The following is a 21,564-nucleotide window of genomic DNA, read 5'->3' on the forward strand; positions in this document are numbered from 1 at the left end:
AGTGAGAAAAACGTAATGATATATCTCAGGTAGGTAGGCGTTTATAATGCATGCACATACTTTCAGCATTATATATTGATGACGTAAAATCACTTATTGTAAGTTACATTATAATCACCATGTGTAAAAGGTATGGCACTAGTTTCTGTGGCAGCAGAGTGCAGTGATGTGTCTCTACTAGTGCGTCGTTGTATGTGAAAGTAGTTCCGGGCACTTGCCGAACGAGAGAGTCCCGGATGTTGTTGGCTCGTCTGTCGAGAGAAAGGCGAGCGAGAAAAGGCGGAGAAGCCGAGCAGCGACGCCACGGGCAGCAGCAGCACACCGCCGGTGAGAGGAGAGGGTACCGCGGGGCTTACAGGACAACCGTCAAGAGCACTGACACCTGGGGGTCACTCTCGCTGTTGAAGACGTGGAAGGGGAGGGGGCAGTTATTCCAAAAAAAACTGCCCAGGATTAAGACAGCGACGTTACACAGCTCGAGCCAGAGTAAGTGAGCTAACTGTTACTAGCGAAGAAGAACACGGGAATGGAAGTTGTTGTAAGGCCCGTGAAATGGACGACTTTCATGGGGAAGTGAGCTGCACTGAAGTTGTGGGGATTGAGCTCCGTGATTAGGCCACATGACAGTTTTCCTTTTGCTCCGAAGCCAGGGGCACACGGGGACACGTTTCGCAACGAAACAGTTTTCTCGTGGTCAATATTAAAACATAATTGTCTGGCTTATCGTAAAAGCGTTGCTCTGCTATAACTCTCCAACTTGACAGCTGGCGCTACTAGCCTGCTAGCTCCACACAGCAGCAGCACAGCTATAGTGACAACTGACAGAGCAACTTTGACAGCTAGCTTAGCCACAGCTTGGTCGTCAGCCCTGCTGCTCAACGGTATCGGTAGCAAACAATGTGGGCAGTGCATTGTGTCAACCAGAGCCGTGGGTTCAATACTAGGCGTGTTTCTCTGTTGTTATGTGTGTTTTTGTTTTTACTATCCTAACCAGCTAACATGAGCTAGCTTCGATAGGAATGTCAGAGGTTGTGTGTCCAGCATGTGAGCCCTGCTCTCAGTCACTCACAGCGTCGTGTGCTTCTGTGCTCTCCTCGCCCTGCTGCTGTGTGATGTATTTGGTCTCTCTCTCTCGACTCACATGCACATCAGCTGTTGTTGTGTTGAAATGTGTCTCGTTGTCTGTTGTTGATGATCTTCCTAACTACTACTAGATCCCACGACCTTTTATTGTAAAGCATGCATTCAGTGTCTCTGACAGGACACTCAACAAGTGTTTCGGTCAATAGAGGCAAGGATATCATGTCGATGTGTCAGTGTCGCTGTCTGTGGTCTAGTACCTGTGACTTGTTGCAAGATGGCATAGATTTAGGAGAATGTGTAGAAATGCTGGCATGCCTCTCCTTGCCATCATTTTGCAAATCGATTGGTGGTGTGAGTTAAAAAAGGAACAAAAATGTAACATCTGTAAATTTGACATAGGCATAAACATTGTGGACAACAATGACATTTGTCCCTGCTTATACTTAACAGAGCATGAGTGAACTCACAATTAGCTTCCTTTCAACAAGTCCATGCCTTATCAATAATTGCACCCCCCCCCCCCTGTAATCACAGTAATTATGGCAGTAAATTGATGGTTGATCATCTCAATTGTAGTCCTATATTTAACCTTTGCCTTCAATAGGCATAACGATGTCTTTAGGTTGGTACCTTCTAGATAGATTTATTTGTAACCACAAAAGGTTGTAAAATGTCCCTCCTGCATGTATTATTACTGCCAGACTTTATGCTTTTACTAACAAAATGGCCATAGTCTTAGTCAGCAACCACAATGAAAGGTCAGACCTGGTTTGAGTCTTAATCACTCATTCTTTAAATAGCAGGCTGTGTGGATCTAGGCTATCTGTGCATGCAACCTTGAAGAAGCATACTGTTACAGTTTTGATGTTACTTCACCACCAGCGGATAGGCCTAACCACACCATAATCATACCCATAGTAGTCTCGTTTTGATTCCTTGATGTATTGCTTAGAAAGGATTGGGATTCAACTTGAGTTTGTAGCTGTAAATAATGATGTTGCCCGGGTAGGTCATCATTAGACTTTCATTGTTACTACTGTGTCCCAACCCCCTAGCCCTATCTGTATCTAACGTTCTAACATTTCCTGACTCTTGTGCTACACTTTTTTTTTGGCATTTCATCAGATGACATTCTTTAGGTACAGCCCATAATTTCCCCATGCAACAAAATCTGCGTATTGAAAGAAGCATAACAAATGTTGCCATAGTCTTAATTCAATGTTACTGGCATAGAGACAGAGTACAATTGAAAACTACTGCCTTTTCTTTCTGGGTAGCTGGTGGTAGATGAGAGTAGACAGAGTGCAGTCTCGTTACAGATTGGGTGCAGTAATATCAACCACTCCAAAAACAGTATCAAATGTGTCCCTCAGAGCACCAACTTATCCTTCAAATGCTGCATGTTTACCAGCACAGCTGTACCGGGGTATTCAAGTCTCTTAATAATTAGTCCATCCATGCAAATTAACAGGTCCTGTTGGCTGGACTTTGAACTGTTTGCATCAGCTGTTTCTTTTCGTGTCTATGGCTTATTTCTGAGGATAGAATTGCATTGGGTAGCCTAGTTATGAAAGGTTAGGTAAAGAGTCAATTCACACACACACACACATTACACACATTACACACACACACACACACACACACACACACACACACAAGAGAGGATCCATGGCATTGAACACAGTTGGTAACTGTGTGCAGTATTGGTGTTTCTCTTTCAACAAGTTCAAGGTGCTGATAAATGGATGTAGTAGTAATGGACTAAATGAGAGGAACAGCATCTGTTTGTCCTCATCCTAACTACGCATTTCCACACACGGATGTAAGAATGCATCCAATGAGCCTCTCCTCAAGGCTCATTGGATGAATTGAAAATGGGGGACCCTGATGTAAACAAGACAAAAGTCTTTCTCTGGTCTGCATCCCCTTAACAATTGTGTGTATTGAGCTGTACTGTATTGTACCCATTCTGCAATCTGTTAATAAAGTTTTCAATCAAGGATGGTAGTAGCTTGCAGTGTTTAAAATGCCTAGTTGAATGGTTCAATAGTGCACCTCTCCCAAGGGGTGTGTGTTAGTGTAAAAACTGTACTGCCTTTGATCTATGAGGTTTTTATTTTGTATGTTCTGTTCTGATGGATGAATGAAACAATCACTTCCCTGTTTGTCAAGCGCTGTAAAAGGTAATGTAAAAGACATAGGCTACTGTTTGTGCAAATATTGTAATGACGTCTTTTCCTTGCAGATAATGCTAGGCCTAGAGGTGCTGGTGCAGAGTGCCGTCTGATAAATAAAACGGAATAATGATAAGGTATTAGGCTCGTTTGGTGAGGCAGAGAGGGCGGCCAAAACCCACATAGTCTAGCAGACTACCTTTCGCATACGAGCAGCTCATTTGGAATTCAGCGGTGGCCCTGTGCCTAGCCCCGTCTCACTGAGAGGCTTTTTAATTCCCCCCCTTGTTGAAGTGATTATTCAAATGGCCGTCCGTGAGACGCAGTTATCAGACTCCTGGTGGTGGCTGAGCCCGTGGCAATATGAAAGCCCATCACCAGCCCTGTATAGTCGGACGGCACCCAACAGGTACCCTCTCTAGCAGGTTGCTTGCTAGACCACCTCATCATATAAGCCCTCTGGTCGGAAGCCTATTGTTGTTATGTGATTGGCAGATCGTAATTTGTGCATGAAGAGGGCAATCAAAATGTATTTTGGCATTGTGTGTGCTGTGACTTTCTGATTTATTATTATTATTTAGTTTTTTTGGTTGAATGCTTACAGTATTGTTTTTATTTGTATTTCATTGAATTATTTATTAGACTTGAAAATCCAGTAGTTGCTTCTTCTTGACCCGAGTTAGTGTTGTTTAGTTACCATCCGCTGTTGGATTTGTAGGTCTTTTTCCGCGATAGATTTTTTTGAACAATCGTTCCATCTTTTTTATACGGTTTTCCCCTGCTGAAACGGGTCTCTCCTTTCTCCCGCCACAGTAGCGGGCTGTGTTGAAGACGGGGCGGCCTCTGAAGCCGCTCGGCCCAAAACGAGCAGACAGTTTTGTTAAGAGATCTCTCCCCATGCTCTGCTTTTATCCAGTCTGAAGTTGGCTCTCTCGGAAGCCGTGTTGGTGAGAAGGGAACGGCTCAGTCTTCATTAGCAACGCTGTGCATCACCAGAATGCAGATGAGCTGTGAAGCCATTCATCTCCTGGAAATGTCTGCCTGATTCCAATTTGAATCTTGTTTGCAGTCATATTGTGTGAGCCCACTTCTCCGTGCTAAAGAAGTCTCTTTATGTGAGAGATCAGAGGGGGATAATTGCACTTAAGTGAACCTCATTTAGTGCTGGCCGGAGCAATTACTGTAACTGCAGTTATAGGCGCTTTTTGGGGCCTGAAGCAGCTGTCATTGAGGCTCCGTAGCCGAGATATCAAATAGTGAATAGAATGACATTGGCATGGCATCATGGGAAACGGCATGGATTTTAATTAGTTTCTGCAGGTTTTTGCTCATCTGTTTTTGCATCCCCAAAAAAGGCGTAATTAAAAACAACAATTAGAAAGGCATTATTTTTTTTTTTTTTGATCCACTTTTTCTCCCATTTTTCTATATTTTTCTCCCATCCCAATTTCGTATCATCCAATTCAACCCTCCCCTGTCACGAACGCTGTTTCTTGCCTCCCACAAGCCGGCTGCAATGTGGACTAAGTCATACATAGCACAAGTCCCCTCCGGTACTTGAGGTAACAGCAGTCGCATCTTTTCACCTGCGCAGCTCGACCTCTCAGTGTCGAGGAGTAACGCGTGGGAGGCTCACGCTGCCCCCGACACTTCCTGATTCTACTGCGCAGGCGCACCAACCGACTTGTAGGAGTCGCTTGTTCACAACGTTCGATCCCCACCCTTCAGTTTTCCCTCCCCGTAATACGGCCAATGTGTATTACTGCGGACGACCAGCCAAACTGAAAAACAATGTGGAGAGCTGGATTCGAACACGCGAATCCTAGCGTCTCCACACTGGTGGCGAGTGCCTTAGACCACTACACCACCTAGCCGCCCTTAGAAAGGCATTATTTTAGTAATGATTTGAAAATAAATTATTCTCAAGGTGCTATAAGGTGAAAAAAAAGCCAGCACTATCTTCAGGCAAATCCCCCCCCCCCCCCCCCCCCCTGAGCTTGAAGGAGATGTTTTTATCATTAATGTTATTCAGGAGCCAAATTTTGAGTTTTGCTCAGCTGGGCGCTTTAATCTATTTTTGCTGTAAATTAATGAATTTTTAAAGAGCCCCTCACTGGATATAGGGTGGATGTGGGAATGCAGCGCCGGTTCAGAGTTTTCAAACGCCACCCCCCCCCCCCCCCCCCCCCCCCCCCCCCTCATCCAGCATACACTGCCTAGTTCTCACCAGTGTGTTCTGTTGAACATGTCTGTAAACCAGACCTAGGTCTATACGAATCACTACAGATCTGTTGAGGAATTAGCTGTGGACACGCATCAGTGAGGCAAGCCTGTGATGTTTAATTCAACTGCCTGGTTGCCCAATGTCCAGTATCATCCACACATTTGCTCAGACATTGAGCCGTACTGTATTGTAGTAGTACCCATTCTGCAATCTGTTAATAAAGTTTTCAATCAATCATAGACATTTGTATCTAAACCTGTTTTATTTAACCACACTCCCGCCACTTACTTCCCCAGCCTGACCAATCCAGGCCTTACAGAGGAACTAGCAACCCACACTGAGGCTCAGTGGGTAAGTACTGTAGTGCAGTAGAGAAAGTGTAGGCGAGGGGGGAAACAGGCTAGTTGGATCCATTTCTTGCAACTCGTGGCTTCTGTGACTCTTGTCCAAACCACGTGGGAGCAGTGAGATTGATGCATTGTGTGCAAAGCGAATTCTTCTCTCTAAATCTTCAATTGATCTCTATGCCGGCGTTTCCTCGACACGCGTTCAGCCGCAGTGGAACATTACCACCACAGCTAGATACAATAGGAAGTTATCAAAACATTATATCCTAAATCTAACTCTATTCAATTTCTTTTTATAAAAAAGTATGGCCTTAATAAACATCATATGCCCAGTCTTTTAGAAGTAGTGCTGTATGAACCGTGATATGAACCACTGCAAATATGATCCATTTAGCGCTAATAACCTGCACTAGAACCAGAACTTAAGGGCAACAGGGTTGGATGTGGAACTACAAGTCATTACAGGGAAACACAGGTAACAAGTCTGTGAGTACATTTGTAGCAGCAACACGGAACATATCTGACATGAATGTAACGTGTACAAAGAAAAGCAGAGCCTACACATGACCTCCAATAATGTCTGATATATTTTATGCTATATTACATGTAGAACAGAACACCTCATATGAGGCTGTATGCATGTCACTCAAGATCTGACTTTCTGTTCAAAATAAAATGTCTGGGCGTTGAATTGATGAATAAGACTGACTTGACTTCTAATGAATTTAATAATTCATCACAATCACGTTGTAGCCTGTGTCCTTGAGTTTCCAGACCCCCTCACTGAGCCAGCCTATTCCTCTTCCCTATGCCTTTTTTTTGTTCTATGCCTCCGTAGAAGCAATTGATAATATGCTTATATGATTCACACTCTTAAGAGACTTTTGAGCTGTGTGCAGGGAAAGGATTTTGCTAAGCTTACACAGCTTAAGTAATGATAATGGAGCTCTCATCGTACTATTTAGTATCCATTTTAATTACTACAGTGGCTAGCTTATACTCGCTCAACTAATGCAAATTTCACCTCTAAGTGAAAGATCATCCACATGGGGTGTATAGTTCGGTAGAAAATTGTTCCTACATGAAAATGTTCACAACAGGGTCTGTGGATTATCTTGAGTAACCGGGTTATGAATGATTTCTGGAAAGAGACATTGCTTTTGAGTTTTTCCAAAATGTTTTTTTCCCCTCAGTTCATTCAGCTCCATTGTATTGGAGTGACTGCAGACACATATCTAAGTCACATATCTCCAAAACTATGCGAATCACAGAAAAACTATCTGGGTGGATAGATGGCACCCTGGGTTTTGTTTTTAGTTTTTACATTTGGGTGAACTGCCCCTGTGCAGCGACGGCATACCGTCTGTGTGATCAGGCTAAATAGTTAAATGATTTAGTCTACACAGTCTTATGCCTGATCATGATAAGTAAGGTTAAATGATTTAGTCTACAGGTCTAAGCCTGATGATAAGTAAGGTTAAATGATTTAGTCTACAGGTCTAAGCCTGATGTTTAAATGATTTAGTCTACAGGTCTAAGCCTGATGATAAGTAAGGTTAAATGATTTAGTCTACAGATCTAAGTCTGATGATAAGTAAGGTTAATTAAATGATTTAGTCTACAGGTCTAAACCTGATAAGTAAGGTTAAATGATTTAGTCTACAGGTCTAAGCCTGATGATAAGTAAGATTAAATGATTTAGTCGACAGGTCTAAGCCTGATGATAAGTAAGATTAAATGATTTAGTCTACAGGTCTAAGCCTGATGATAAGTAAGGTTAAATGATTTAGTCTACAGGTCTAAGCCTGATAAGTAAGGTTAAATGATTTAGTCGACAGGTCTAAGCCTGATGATAAGTAAGATTAAATGATTTAGTCTACAGGTCTAAGCCTGATGATAAGTAAGGTTAAATGATTTAGTCTACAGGTCTAAGCCTGATGATAAGTAAGATTAAATGATTTAGTCTACAGGTCTAAGCCTGATGATAAGTAAGGTTAAATGATTTAGTCTACAGGTCTAAGCCTGATGATGAGTAAGGTTAAATGATTTAGTCTACAGGTCTAAGCCTGATGATAAGTAAGGTTAAATGATTTAGTCTACAGGTCTAAACCTGATAAGTAAGGTTAAATGATTTAGTCTACAGGTCTAAGCCTGATGATGAGTAAGGTTAAATGATTTAGTCTGTAACTCTGTACAGGTCTAAGCCTGATGATGAGTAAGGTTAAATGATTTAGTCTACAGGTCTAAGCCTGATGATAAGTAAGGTTAAATGGCTTAGTCTACAGTCCTAAGCCTGATAAGTAAGGTTAAATGGGTTAGTCTACAGTCCTAAGCCTGATAAGTAAGGTTAAATGCGTTAGTGAATGCTGAAGACACAACTTCCTTCCTGCCAACTCATACTCTCATTTACTCTCCAGTCTCCACTGACGGCATACTGCTGCAGATTGATCAAATCACTACTAGCCTGGGCTTATTTCAGGCCTAAGGGCTGCATGTAGTACTCCTCTCTATCGATTTTGCCATCGCTATTGTCTGACAACGTTAAGCGCAGAATGTAGATTGGTCCACAAATAGTTTTTATGTAGAAGTTGTAGGCTTTGTGTGATGTGGTATGAGTGTGTGTGTGTGTGTGTGTGAGAGAGGTTTATGATCCGTAGTAGTGATTGCCAAGTTTTGCAGATGGGATATCGGGGGTGGGATGGAGCTGTGTTAGATGTCTCAACCCTATGATTTGCCCCCCCCCCCGCCTGAGCCTCATCATTCTCTGCATGCTCAGCAAAATTACCTAAAAATTCAAATTCTCTTTGTGTTGTATTCTTTCTCTCTCTATGGTGGAAGCTGATGGATAGGTCTTTAGATCTAGTGTGGGGAGTCTCCATCGGTGATTCAGAAACCCCCCAGAAAGAAGCCAAGGAGTGAGTGTCTGTGTGTGTGCTCACACAATGAGTGATGACTTGCTCTTCTTGCCCCATCATTCCCACCCTTTCTTAATCTCTCTTTCTCTCAAACACATAGTCTTCCTTGGTTTTTTGTTGTCTCTATCTTGTGCACTTCATTCCCTTCCCCCCGCATGCTACTCTCTTATGCTCTTCACTTAGCAAACAACACGTCTGTTGAGATTTCTGAAGAATGCATCTTGTTATTCAGATGACTCATGCTTCCTCTGGCCTGCATGCTTCTCCCTCAGGCTGGATGAATGAGAGGGCGGCGAGGTTGTGGGGTGTGGTGATGGTGGTGGGGGGGGGGGGGGGGGGGGGGGGGGGTGCAGGGGTGCAGGATGGCTGTATGGCCGGCCGGGTTTGTGCCAGTGACCCATAATGTAATTAAGGAAGTGTTAGTGTGTTTGGCGATGGGGGCGTGCCACTCGGATCAATGCCACCTCAGAATGGGGCCTTCCCCAGGTGGCTACGTGACTGATGGTGGGTCGGCGAAGCTGAGTCACCCCCCCCCCCCCCCCCCCCTATCGCCCTCTCCTAGTAAAGGCATGGCCTGGAATCCCAGGCCCAGCTGTGACCCCAGCAGTCAGTCACCCTGGCAGGGGCTAACGTTACTCTTTGAGCCTGGGAGGCTGGCCCCGAGGCCCGGGCCCCAAGCCTGCTGGCTGTGGAGAGGAAGGAACCTGCACCGGGAATCTGCAAAATCTTCCGTCTGCCTTTACTGAATCTTGTCTAGTGGTGGTGGAATGAATGGACTGCAGACGAGCTTGCACATACTGCTAGTGGAATTAAACTGCACACAGTATGGCCTGACTACAGAATGATTTGTTTTACGATTGGACATTTTATGACATTGCATAACATTAGGTTTATTTAACAAGAGTTTTATTTTTTAAATCTTTTCCCCCCCTCCTTTTTCCTCCGTTTTTCTCCCATCCCAATGTTAGTCGTTATGCCAATTCCCAATCCCCTTCCTGGTCGTTGCGCACCTACCCCCCACAGTCGGTCTGGGAAAGTGGAGGCTATCGCGTGCTTCCTCTGACACACGTGTAGCCAATCAACCGCTTCTTTTCACCTGGCAGTGCGGACTCTCACTGAGAGGGTGTAACGTGTGGAAGGATCACACTACCTCCCTTAGATTCTTAATCTTTCCTCGCTGAGCAGGCGCCCCGACCGAACTGTAGGAGTCGCTGTTTACAACGACCAGGACCCACCCACCAGCTTTCCCACCCCTAACACTGCCAATTGTGTTAGTATGAACGACCAGCCAAGCTGGTAGCAATGCCGAGAGCTGGGCTCGAACCCAGCGTCTCCAGCATTGGTGGCGAGCGCCTTGCCCACTACACCACCTAATAAGAGTTTTCTATTATTGTGCTATAATCTACACGCTGAATACATATCCTACTTTGTATAACATTGCAATGTCCATTTTCGCTGTTTTCCTTGCTCGGTTTACATCCCATCCGTGTTTCACTTCAGTTTGGCCAAGTAGTATCTAGTCTGACCTGCTTTGATTAAGGAAGTTTGATTTCAAGGAGAATATAGACTAATAATTTTGACATGCTTGCTTACACGCTTCCAGTGCACTCTTTTTGTGTTCTACGTCACCCCTGTGCATGTGCCGTGCTGAGCGTGCTCGTATACATGCTGGAAGAACAACATTTTATGGGAACCCCTTTTCTCCTACTGTGCTCTGCTCTATAACGCCAATTTAATAAACTAGTGGTCAAAAACTCAATGGGATACCTTAAGTAATACTTCTATCTTATTGTAATGGAATGGGCATGGAGTTGTAAGAAAATCATCGTATCATAAATGTATTATCATAGCACTTCCTAAATGGCTAGTAGTAGTAGTAGTAGTGTACCATTAGCCCAGGTCCCTCTCAGCTCCATACCTGCACTGTCTGGTCCCCTGCCAGCAGCTGTGACTCACAGGAGACTGACCTACTTTTTAAGTCTTCTAGGAGTGCCTGCCAGAGATATTTTTTGTTTGAAAGAATACAGTGGGTGAATACAGTATCGGTTAATTAAAATGTACTTAAACCATTTTTTTTTAATTTATAGCACTTAATGGCTGCGTCAGCAGCACGGCAGTCGGTCACCTCAGAGGATTCCCTGCATTGTCATGAGGAACTGAGGCGAGGAGTAGGATAAACATTTCGACTTTGATATCTCATTAGCAGCAGCCAAAGGATTTTTGAGGTTTTGGGCTATATTGGCTCTCTTCAAACCAGTTCGTCAGAGCCTGTTAAGTTAGTTGTACGCTTTCTGTTCCAATGTATCCTGTTTCTCCAGGTTGTCAATCAGAGGTGAGATTAGGCCGGGTTCCTATTGGTGTGGACAAGGCTTTTTGCTGCACAAATCAAAGGCCTTGAATTAGAGCGAATTACAGATGGAATATAGCCCCTAAGCTCCCCGTGGTAGAGGTTTAGTAAAGACGGGAGAGGAAAGTTGATGTGTGCAGGCTCATGAAAGCCTGGTTAGCAGTTTGTCTACCTCTGAAAAGAAAACAAGCAGGATCAAAGGCCATACGTGATCAGTCAGATGAGCTGAGTTTTTTTCTTTTATTGTAAAAATTATGCCGTTTCCCTACACGGACACATTTCAACTTTAATGGCTAATTGCTGTTTTTGGTAGTGTTGTCTCTCATTGAAGCAGAAACAAGCTGTGCATTGAATGTGTCTCGGCTGCTCTTTTTATTTTTTCCTTCCCCCGCTAAGGCTCGGCTGCTTTGATATGTCAGTTTTGTTTGAGTCTGCCGCCTTCGTCTTGACACGATCGGCCCTGCTCGCTCCGACCCCCTGGAAACCCCCCGGCATGGCCGCCCCGGGGTGTGTGTTCAGTCATTTATTCGGCTTCCTCTAAAATACAGCCATTGCCTGCACTTCCCTTCTGGCTTCCCTCGCCTTATTAAGATGCAGGAGGCAGGGCGGCGTTTGGTCTGAAAGGCTGAGTGCAGTGGGGGGTGATGGTCTGTACAGTAGGGGGTAAGGGAGGGAGGTACCGCGCACACATGGGGGACTTTTAATGACTTAATGCGCTCTGTACAATCCGGCACACTTCCGCTACTTCCTCCACGTGGATCACACTGTTCTGATTGCTGTCTTTTTCTGTATGAGTCCAGTTGCAGAAAAGCCGAAGTGATCATGCTCTTGACAAAAGTGATCATGATTTGGGGGATGAAAAAATTATCACGTCTGGCTAACGCTGATTGCTGCTCTGGTCAAGTGTGATAATCCCCATTGTGGCCTGTTCATGTTGGTCCTCAGAAACCACTGGCTCTCTTGAACCTCTTCTCTGTTGTCTGTTCACTGTTTGATGTTGTCATGTTATTACTCCTTTTCAAGGGGTGCCAGTAGTCGACCACAATACCACTCAGTGGTATTATTAGTGGTCAGACTTTTCTATTCAAGTTGTTATTTCTTTTAACGGTGTGTGCACTAGGGTTGCCGCGGTGATGTGAAATTTGCCATGAATAATAAACTCACGACAACACTGGACATTTTTCAAAATGGCATTCAATATCTGTAGAGTGCATACTTTGATCTTTTTTTTTTTTCCACTTTTTCTCCCATTTTCTATATTTTTCTCCCATTTTCTATATTTTTCTCCCATCCCAATTTCGTATCATCCAATTCAACCCTCCCCTGTCACGAACGCTGTTTCTTGCCTCCCACAAGCCGACTGCAATGTGGACTAAGTCATACATAGCACAAGTCCCCTCCGGTACTTGAGGTAACAGCAGTCGCATCTTTTCACCTGCGCAGCTCGATCTCTCAGTGGCGAGGAGTAACGCGTCGGAGGCTCACGCTGCCCCTGACACTTCCTGATTCTACTGCGCAGGCGCACCAACCGACCTGTAGGAGTCGCTGTCCACAACGCCCGATCCCCACCCATCAGTTTCCCACCCCCTAATACGGCCAATGTGTATTAGTATGAACGACCAGATAAACTGAAAGCAATGTGGAGCGCTGGGCTCGAACAGGCGAGCCCAGCGTCTCCGCATTTGTGGCGAGCACCTTGCCCACTACGCCACGTAGCCGCCCCGCATACTTTGATCTTTAATGTTATACGCCTTATGGATGGGCATCGATTTCCGAATATACTAATGGTTATTAAATTTATAAAAAAAATAGAATAGATTATGCGAATATCAAAAAATATATTTTTACCGGCACCTACACTGTAGTGTTTTGAGAGGGAACCCTATTGATTGTTACACCGCTGAACAGCATGCTGGGTGCAGCACGCTAGCTAGCCAGGTAGCAAAACCATCTGTTAAGAGCTGGGAGAACAGACGTTTATTTATGTTTAAGTTAACATTTCTTTATTTCTTTATTTCAGATCCCCATTCGTCACTGCCTCAGCAGCTACTATTCTTCCTGGGGTCTGGATACAAACATATAAAAATCCAACAAGAATAATCAATAAAACAGCATAAAATAAAACATATCAATAAAACACCAATAAAATATACAAACAAATATAGAACGATAACAAATATACAAACATGGAACAAATCAAATATCAATAAAACAACAAATATTAGGGCGACTGGGTAGCGCAGTGGAGAATGCACTTGCCTACCACCGCAGAGACTCTCTGATCGAATCCAGCTGTCAGCGGTACCTCCGGCTTGGTCAGTCGTCCCTACCTCCTACTAACACAATTGGCAGTGTTAGCGGGTGGGAAGCCGGCGGGGAATGTGTCCTGGTCGTTGTAATCTGCGGTTCCTACTGGTCAGTCGGGGCGCCTGTTCAGCAGGGAGGGGATCGGGGGGAAATAGCGTGAACCTCCGCACGCGTTACATTCCCCCAGTGACGGTCCTCGCTGTCAGGTGAAAAGAAGCGGCTGGCTGACTCCACATGTATCGGAGGAGGCATGTGGTAGTTCTACACCCTCCCTAGGCCGACAGTGGGACAATGCGCGCAACGACCAGGAAGGGAATTGGCATAACAAACTAAATTGGGATGGGAGCAAAAATACAGAAAAAGTGAGAAAAAAAGAACAATTTTTTTTTTAAATATCAATAAAACAACAAACGGAAACATCTCAGAGAAAACTAAAACTTGTTCAAAAACAGCTTGACATTCCATATACTAATATTCCTCATAACCATTAGACAAAGACATTCCAAATTACATAACCCATAGTACCCAACACAAGAATTCATGCATCAGACACAGGTTAGACTTAACCAAAATCAATCTCTTTCTGCATTACAGCTTTTCTTAGTCTCTTCTTGAATCCAACTTTACTGGTAATTGAAACTAAATATTGTGGAAGTCTATTCCAGTAGGACATTGCCCTGTACATTACAGTCTTCTTTAAGGCTTCAGTTCTGGGTTTCGGCAGGGCGAACTGACCCCTCAAGGCTTGTGCCATAGTTATGACCATCACTAGTAAGCAACAGCTGTGAAAAGAGGCATACAGGTTTATGTAAAGTATAAATATTTCTCATAAACAAAATCAGACTACACACTAGTCTCTCATTGACTCTCATCCATGACAGTTCCTTATGCATTTTTTCAACACTGTTTCTAATTGAGCTATGCAATGCAAGTCTTGCAGCTCTATTTTGAGTAAGCTGTATTTAATTTAAGTCTTGTTTAGATGCATTTGACCAGATTGCTGGACAGTAGTCCAGATGTGACAAAACTACCGATTGTATGACTTGCTTGGTAGCTGTGTCAGTAAAAAAATAGGCATTCCGTCTAATAATTGAAATACTTCTGCAAATTTGTGTTACAATATTGTTAATGTGAGTTGACCAAGAGAGTGTTTCATCTATTATAACTCCGAGCAATCTGGCCTCCTTAACTTCAATATCAATATCTGCACCTTTTATATAGATTTATAGATTAAAATATTTAATCTGTGTTTCTCTCTTTGAGCATGCTTTGAACAAATAATCAGACATTTTGTTTTGGATGTATTTCGTTTCAGCTTATTTACAGTCCGTGACCCATTCAGAAATCTGCATTAACTCGCTTTGAAGAAGACTGCTGAGGTCTTTGGCATTGCTTGCCGAAGCATATATTGTAGTGTCATCTGCATAAACGGAACTGCTAAATTTTTTTTTAACTATGTTATATATATCATTTACAAATATTGAATATAATAATGGTCCAAGGCAACTTCCTTGATAAAGTTCCATTAAACAGGACACATTGTTGTCTCAAGAATAAGTAACTTTTAGTAGTTACAGTTGGTAGCTGAGTCTTTGAAACCATAATCAGCTAGTTTTGTAAGCAGCAGTTCATGATCAATGAGATCAAAATAAAGAGACCGGAGATGTTGCATTGTAGCAGCGTTTTGTACGTTTGCCATGTTGTTTCACTAAGCTCATGCATCAGTGATGTAACGTTCAGAATTAATGCTTTTGTTCCCGGAAAATATGCTTGACTCGTCCGCTAGCGTTAGCTGTGTTAGCAATGACCGCAGCCAGCCAGCTTGCTTGTTATTATCACACGTTCACTATTAACACATTCAGCGCCGGGCCTATATGACCAAATTAGGGCTAGCACGCCAGCGCTTTAATCAATGGGAGGACGGGGATATTTGCGAGTGCTTAAAATATATAATTTTCTTTATCTACTTTTTCTCCCCATTTTCTATTTTTTTCCCTTCCCCAATTTTCGTATTGTCCAATTCTACCCTCCCCTGTCTCGAACATTGTTGGCCATGCCTCCCACAAGCCGGCTGCAATGTGGACGAAGCCTTGCATCACGTGTCCCCTCCGGTACTCGAGGAGGCAGCCGTCGCATACCGTTTTGAATACGGGTATAGTTTTGGAGATTTCTAGTAATTCCAGAGAAAAACGCGATAATTGCCCTTTAGTGGAATACACAAAACGTGTTGTAATTTTTTCGCTGATTTATAAATAGTTTTCAAATAAACGCTAGATTATCGATAGTATATGTGTCCTTATGCACGATACAGAAGCGGGCTGAAAAATCGCTTATCCGTGCCTTGCTCAGCGCCAACGGCACGCACGCACACACACACACGTTGTGATCGCTGTGAAAAAAACATCAGATTAACCCAAGACTGGTAACAGAGTCCTTACCTCACATCAGATGTTCTGCAAAAAGATTAATCCAATTCCTGATCGCCATTCCAAATATTGATCGCGTTTATTGATCCAACGTTATAGTCCAAAACACATAATCCACGCTGCTCTGAGTGTCCCCAGTCCATCTGTTGTAACGATACTGCATGGCCGAGAACGAAAACCTGGACCGGAGTTTTCTTTTTGATGCACATCCCCAGCCAATCCAATCCAATGATGTGCAATACCATCCGGGAGACGATAGGCAGCGGTATTTGCCCTTTTGCAAGCTCAGACGGTAGACCCATTCCCAACGATAACATCAGGTTGGATGGATGAAAATTAATGGATATCGCTAATAAAAGAAATAACGACTAAAACCCGACTATACTCGTGATTGGCGCTCAAGCGATGGCGAGTTAACCTGACTATACTGGGGGTCGGCGCTGAATGTGTTAAGTAAAAACAAAACAATACGTTTAACACTTTCCCCGCCAATCACGTTGTACGACGTGTTTCAAGTTCATGCGAATTCTGCCAATCCACGGCGTACAACGTTATTGAGATCATATTTCATATTTTCGCCATGGTATTCATATTTCCCTCACAGAGCCAGGTCTGATGCTGTGTGAGCCAGCACAACTCTCGAACGCTTCAATACTGCCCCCTGGTGTATGATCGGCGAGTTGCCAAAAACCGGAAATGGCCGGTTGGATATCGGTGCGTCTCCTAAATGCGTCCGGCCACTCGCATATCGTCGCGGGACTCTAGCCACACACCGTGGATATGGATCGCTGCCATAACTCAATAATCGACATGATTTGGGCATGTATTAGTATTATACAAACCGGAAATGGATCAACTCGATCCCCATCAAATAACTGGGATCTTTTTGCTCCAGTCTCATCGCCCAACGGTAAGAGGAGGCTGACGTTACTTTCAGCCTGTTTGTTTATTATTATCCATACAAACTGCTCTGATCTATATATCACCCATACTACATAAAGCATTTAACGACGATCACGGAATTATAAACAACTACCCCCCCCCCCCCCCCCCTCCGTTCATCCGCGCATGATCAGTCATAACATTTAGGACCATGTACAGTTGACATTTTTAATATAGCGTCGATCGGCAACAAACGGCATTTGATAATCTATATATGCATTTATGCCTATCTCACATTCTAGGAATTACTGCAGAAAACGATAAAAACATATTTATATTCTAGATGGTATTTTTGTATGAATGTGTGAATGAAAAAGTAAAACGTTCCTACATCCTGAACGATGGATAATCGATGTTGAATGGGCCATAGTAATGTCAATTTAGCAATACAATTTAAATAGTTATAGCCCTGCAAAGAAGGTGAACATCTCCATAGACTTACAGTATTGGCAGAGAATGGTATAAGATGCTGAAAGTGCGTGGCAGGGAATGTGTTAACGTGGAAGCTCAGAAATTTCAAGCAAACGATGTATCTTTCGGAATGAATGCATTTGTTCCTGGAAATAACGTTAGCTTGCTGCGACTTGCAAATATCTAGCTGTAGCAATGACAGCAGCCAGCTAGCTCGCTTGTTTGATTATCTCACGTGTGGTACATTTTGGGGGGATTTTTGATTAGTATTCGAATAGTTCCTACAGTGAGTACTTTTGTGAGTTTTGCCCATCCCTAATATGGCTACATAGATCCGCTGTGTCTGTCTATGTCTGTTTTTCAATTTTCAATGAGTATACATTTGTTGGACAGACAGAGTTGACGGTAATACCTTCCATACATTTTCCTTAAATTCATTGACGGATCAATGTAGTTGTTGTTTAGTGCATTGCGCAAACCTACCTTTTCCTCTGCTTCACGTGAAGTTAAATCTACTCTAGAAGTTAAAGTGAAACTTAAGCTACTCTGTACTGCTACTTTGCTGCACACACCTAAGCTCTGCTGTCCGTGCAGACATTTTACGTTTATAATGTTGTCTGACAAAGTATTGATAACACGTTTAGTATTTGACAAATTCGAGTATTTATTTATTTATTTGATGAACATGTGCACTGATATGCTGATTGAATATGTGCAAAAGTGATTATATATTAGCATAGGTTTTTGGTGAAGTGACCCTTTTTTTTTAATTTTTTAAGATTTTTTTTTGGCGTTTTATCGCTTTATTACTACTGGGCAGTCCAGTAGGGAGAGACGGAGGAGAAATGGGAGACAGAGTGGGGGGAAGACATTCGGGAAATAATGACGGATTCGGGAATCGAACCCAGGTCGCCTGTGTCGCGGCTGAGCGCGATATGTGGTTTGCCACTGGGGCACCCCGTGAAGTGACCTTTTAACTTTCTCAGATCTTACGCTACATTAGGGCTGGGCGATATGGAAAAAAATCATATCGCGATAACGATATGATAATTTTATTTTATTTCTCGATATCGATAATTATCGAATTGTTATAAGTATAAAAAAAAAAAAAAAAAAATTATTTTTTTATTTTTTATTTTTTTTTAACAGCAGATTTATGTTTATTTTGCAGCAATTCTTTGTCATTGCCGCCATCTTTAGTGTTACATCCCCTCACACTCCAGTTCTCAGGCTGCAGCTGGTTTAAAAGCTAAAGTAAACCGGCTTCTCTGCTGGCTGTGGCTCCAGGGGAGTTGAACAGTTCTGGCTCTGCTAGTTTATTTTCGATCTTTTGGCGCTTTTTTGGTGGACAAACCACCGCACATGTGCACCGTGACTCGTGACTGGAGTCTAGTTCTGCTAGCACACATAGCCTACTGTGTACAGACGGTTTCAAAATGTATTTTAAATTAGAAAGCAAACAAAATAAATGGACAAGAGAAAAAGAAATCTGAATTTGGTCAGTATTGTCATTTGGACAAGCAAAGCCATTACTTTAAGTTGCAGGCAAGAAAGACAAGTCTGTCCACTGTCTCTGGTTTTAAAACTGCCCTGTTGCAGGTATAAAAAAAAAAAATCGATTTTTTTTTTATTTCGATATTCGATATCGATTATTAAAATATATCGCGATATTTATCGTTATCGTTATATCGCCCAGCCCTACGCTACATTCTACTTTATGTTAGGGCTACTCGATTATGGCAAAAAAATCACAATCATGATTATTTTTATTGATATTGAAATCACGATTATTAAACATAATTACTCATTGATTTGAGAATATTATATGATGACGACTAAATTGGTTTTACCCATCTTCTCGACCAAAGGCTGCCTTTCTGTCATCTTCTACAAGTTACCAAAGACATTTAAAAATAACTGGAGAAGCGCTCCGTGGCTCCTCCTCCCTCTTAACACGAGCTGAAATTACTGTTTGGTCTTGGGGGGAAGGGTTGAGAGCACCGCTGTGAAGGAAGGGTGTGCCGCATTTACAACACAAGACAAAATGAGAACAACACGGCATGCGGCACAATAATTGTTTTATCTCGATTATCTTGTTTTTATGATCGTGGGAAGCCAACAGCGTAATTGAAATTGAAATCGCCCAGCCCTACTTTCTGTGGCTTTGTTTAGTCATCTCGTCAATATGTGCTGAACCTGGCAGACAGACAGAAGTGCTAATGTGATGTGGAAGGTAACATTGTAGCAAGTAGAGAGCATTTCATACCAGCAGTTTATTGATTGAAATTTCCTGGCTGCTTGTGCAATGTTTTTTTCATCATGCAGTTGAGTTACAAGGACGAGTTACGCAACGTGCGGTGCAGCATGGCGGCACCCTACCTGGAAATATTGATCAGCGCATTCATTTAAAACTGATCGTACTTTTGCCTTCACCACTTAAAATCTGGGGCTTTTGGGCCATTACATAGTATTTATACAGACTCTCAGCCAATTACAACAGATTATATTTCATTGACTGAATTCCATTCTAATGCTGATAATGCAATATGCTCAACTTGTGAATCATCTTCCATCTAAATGGCAGCCAACCAAGTCTGCTCATTCTGCTCATGTCCCATCTTCATCTTGAACTTAGGGATGAACTGGTATATCAGTCAGATACCAGGCTAAAGTAAGGTATCTGTGTCTGAGAATTTCCCCCAATACTAAAATTCAATGCTCAAATCCAACCTTGCTAGAAAATTTAAGCAAAGTGACTTGATTTGCTGCATTTTAACATATAGAAACATGTTAAATTTCTTTAATGGAGAAAATATTATTATATATCTTATATATTATTATTGTAACTGAGGGGTACAATTCCCTGACTGTATTGATAAGTATGGTATTATTAAACCACTACCTCTTGTACTTTAACTTCTGGCCATCCAGTACATGATATAGATATGATGAACACTTTCCCACCTGATGAAACGAAGTCCACACAAATGTACAAATCGAATATTTTATATAGCAAAGGGTATATACAACGTTCACTTGATGACATTTATGATTTGAAATGCACTTGTATGGCAAATGAGTATTCGTAGGTAAATCAACATTGAATGTCCAATCTCTGGTTACGCAGGGAGTAAGTATACAACCCGGTTCTTTAGGGAACTATAGCGATGGTACTTAAATGATTATAGCTGGATACACTAAGGGGGGGGGGGGGGTCCCGCTGGTTGTAAGACAGTAGGAGGGGGGGTTAGAAGAGCCGCTGGCGGTATCCCATCTGGCCGACGATTTCTTGGGAGAATTCAGAGTCCTGAACACGATGCCCACAGAACCTCGGTCCGCAGATGAATACAGCTGGACCCTCTGGTGGACGGTAGCTGCCGGTCCACAACGGAGAGACGTGAGGCGACCTCACTGGTGTAGAGCGCCGTCTCACCTGGACTCCTCTCCGGGGGGTAGTTCCAACACTCAGCAGTGTTGGCCGTTATCCATGGAATAATCAAAGCACCCAAAGCATGTAGATAATCCAAGCCGTGGAAGGCTCGCCGTCGTCCGGGTAAAGTAATCCAATGTACAGGTCCACTCGTCCTGGCCCGGAGCTCCTCGGATGCAAGCACCACAAGTGGTCTGCCCAGCCTGGTTAAGACTCCAGATAACGTCAGGAACGATGGGGGTGCTGCTCACTTTATAACTCTAACCGAACGATGCACCATACATAATAGACTATTATTAGCTTAATAGAAATACGTCCAACTCGACGGTATAGTGCCAAACTATGACAATTCAACTATTAATCCACACGATATCTCAATGCCTATTCTGAGGCCAAGTAGGCCTTACTGCACCACACGTGCGTCGTGGGTGAGGCTTCGCGTCTGTTACTAGGTTGGAGGGTAAAGAACTAATGGACTAAAAGAAAGTTCTACTTTACTTGCGCCATATATATATGCGCTGTGAACAAATAGTACCATTCGTATTTCGCCAGACGTATTCCTACACGGAACCGGGCTTGCCACGACATGTTGGTCGGCACGATTGAACTTGAACCTAGGGGTATGGCTGCTGGCGCCAGGTTCTCGTCCAATGGTAGAATGAAACTATTATGGGCTGTTTAGTAGACTAAAGGGATATTCAGTGCATATTGTACAAGGAATATACAGGGGATATCAAACGATATACAAATACTATTAAATATATATCCATAAATAAATATATATATTCGGTTTAATCTGATCCTTCACAACAATTATATTATATATATTTTTCACCAATGAACCCAAACTGAGAAATGGAGACAAAACGATGGATTTTCAGTGCATCCCTACTTGAACTTGTGAATTTGGTGAATCTACATGCAATTCACTTGTCCACTGCAGACTGCTGTGTGTAAT

General features: G+C 42.9%; 1 protein-coding gene across 1 annotated transcript in view; it reads left to right on the forward strand.

Moving 5' to 3' along the window:
* The first annotated feature begins 328 nt into the window (after positions 1 to 328).
* Positions 329 to 21,564, forward strand: part of foxj3 (forkhead box J3) — a 182,092-nt gene continuing 160,856 nt past the window's right edge. The window contains exon 1 of the mRNA XM_084316286.1: positions 329 to 486. The gene's annotated coding sequence lies outside the window, so the exon portion shown is untranslated. The remainder of the gene's footprint in view (positions 487 to 21,564) is intronic.

This window comes from Notolepis coatsorum (assembly GCF_963971535.1).
Source record: "Notolepis coatsorum genome assembly, chromosome: 6".
Classification (NCBI taxonomy): domain Eukaryota; kingdom Metazoa; phylum Chordata; class Actinopteri; order Aulopiformes; family Paralepididae; genus Notolepis; species Notolepis coatsorum.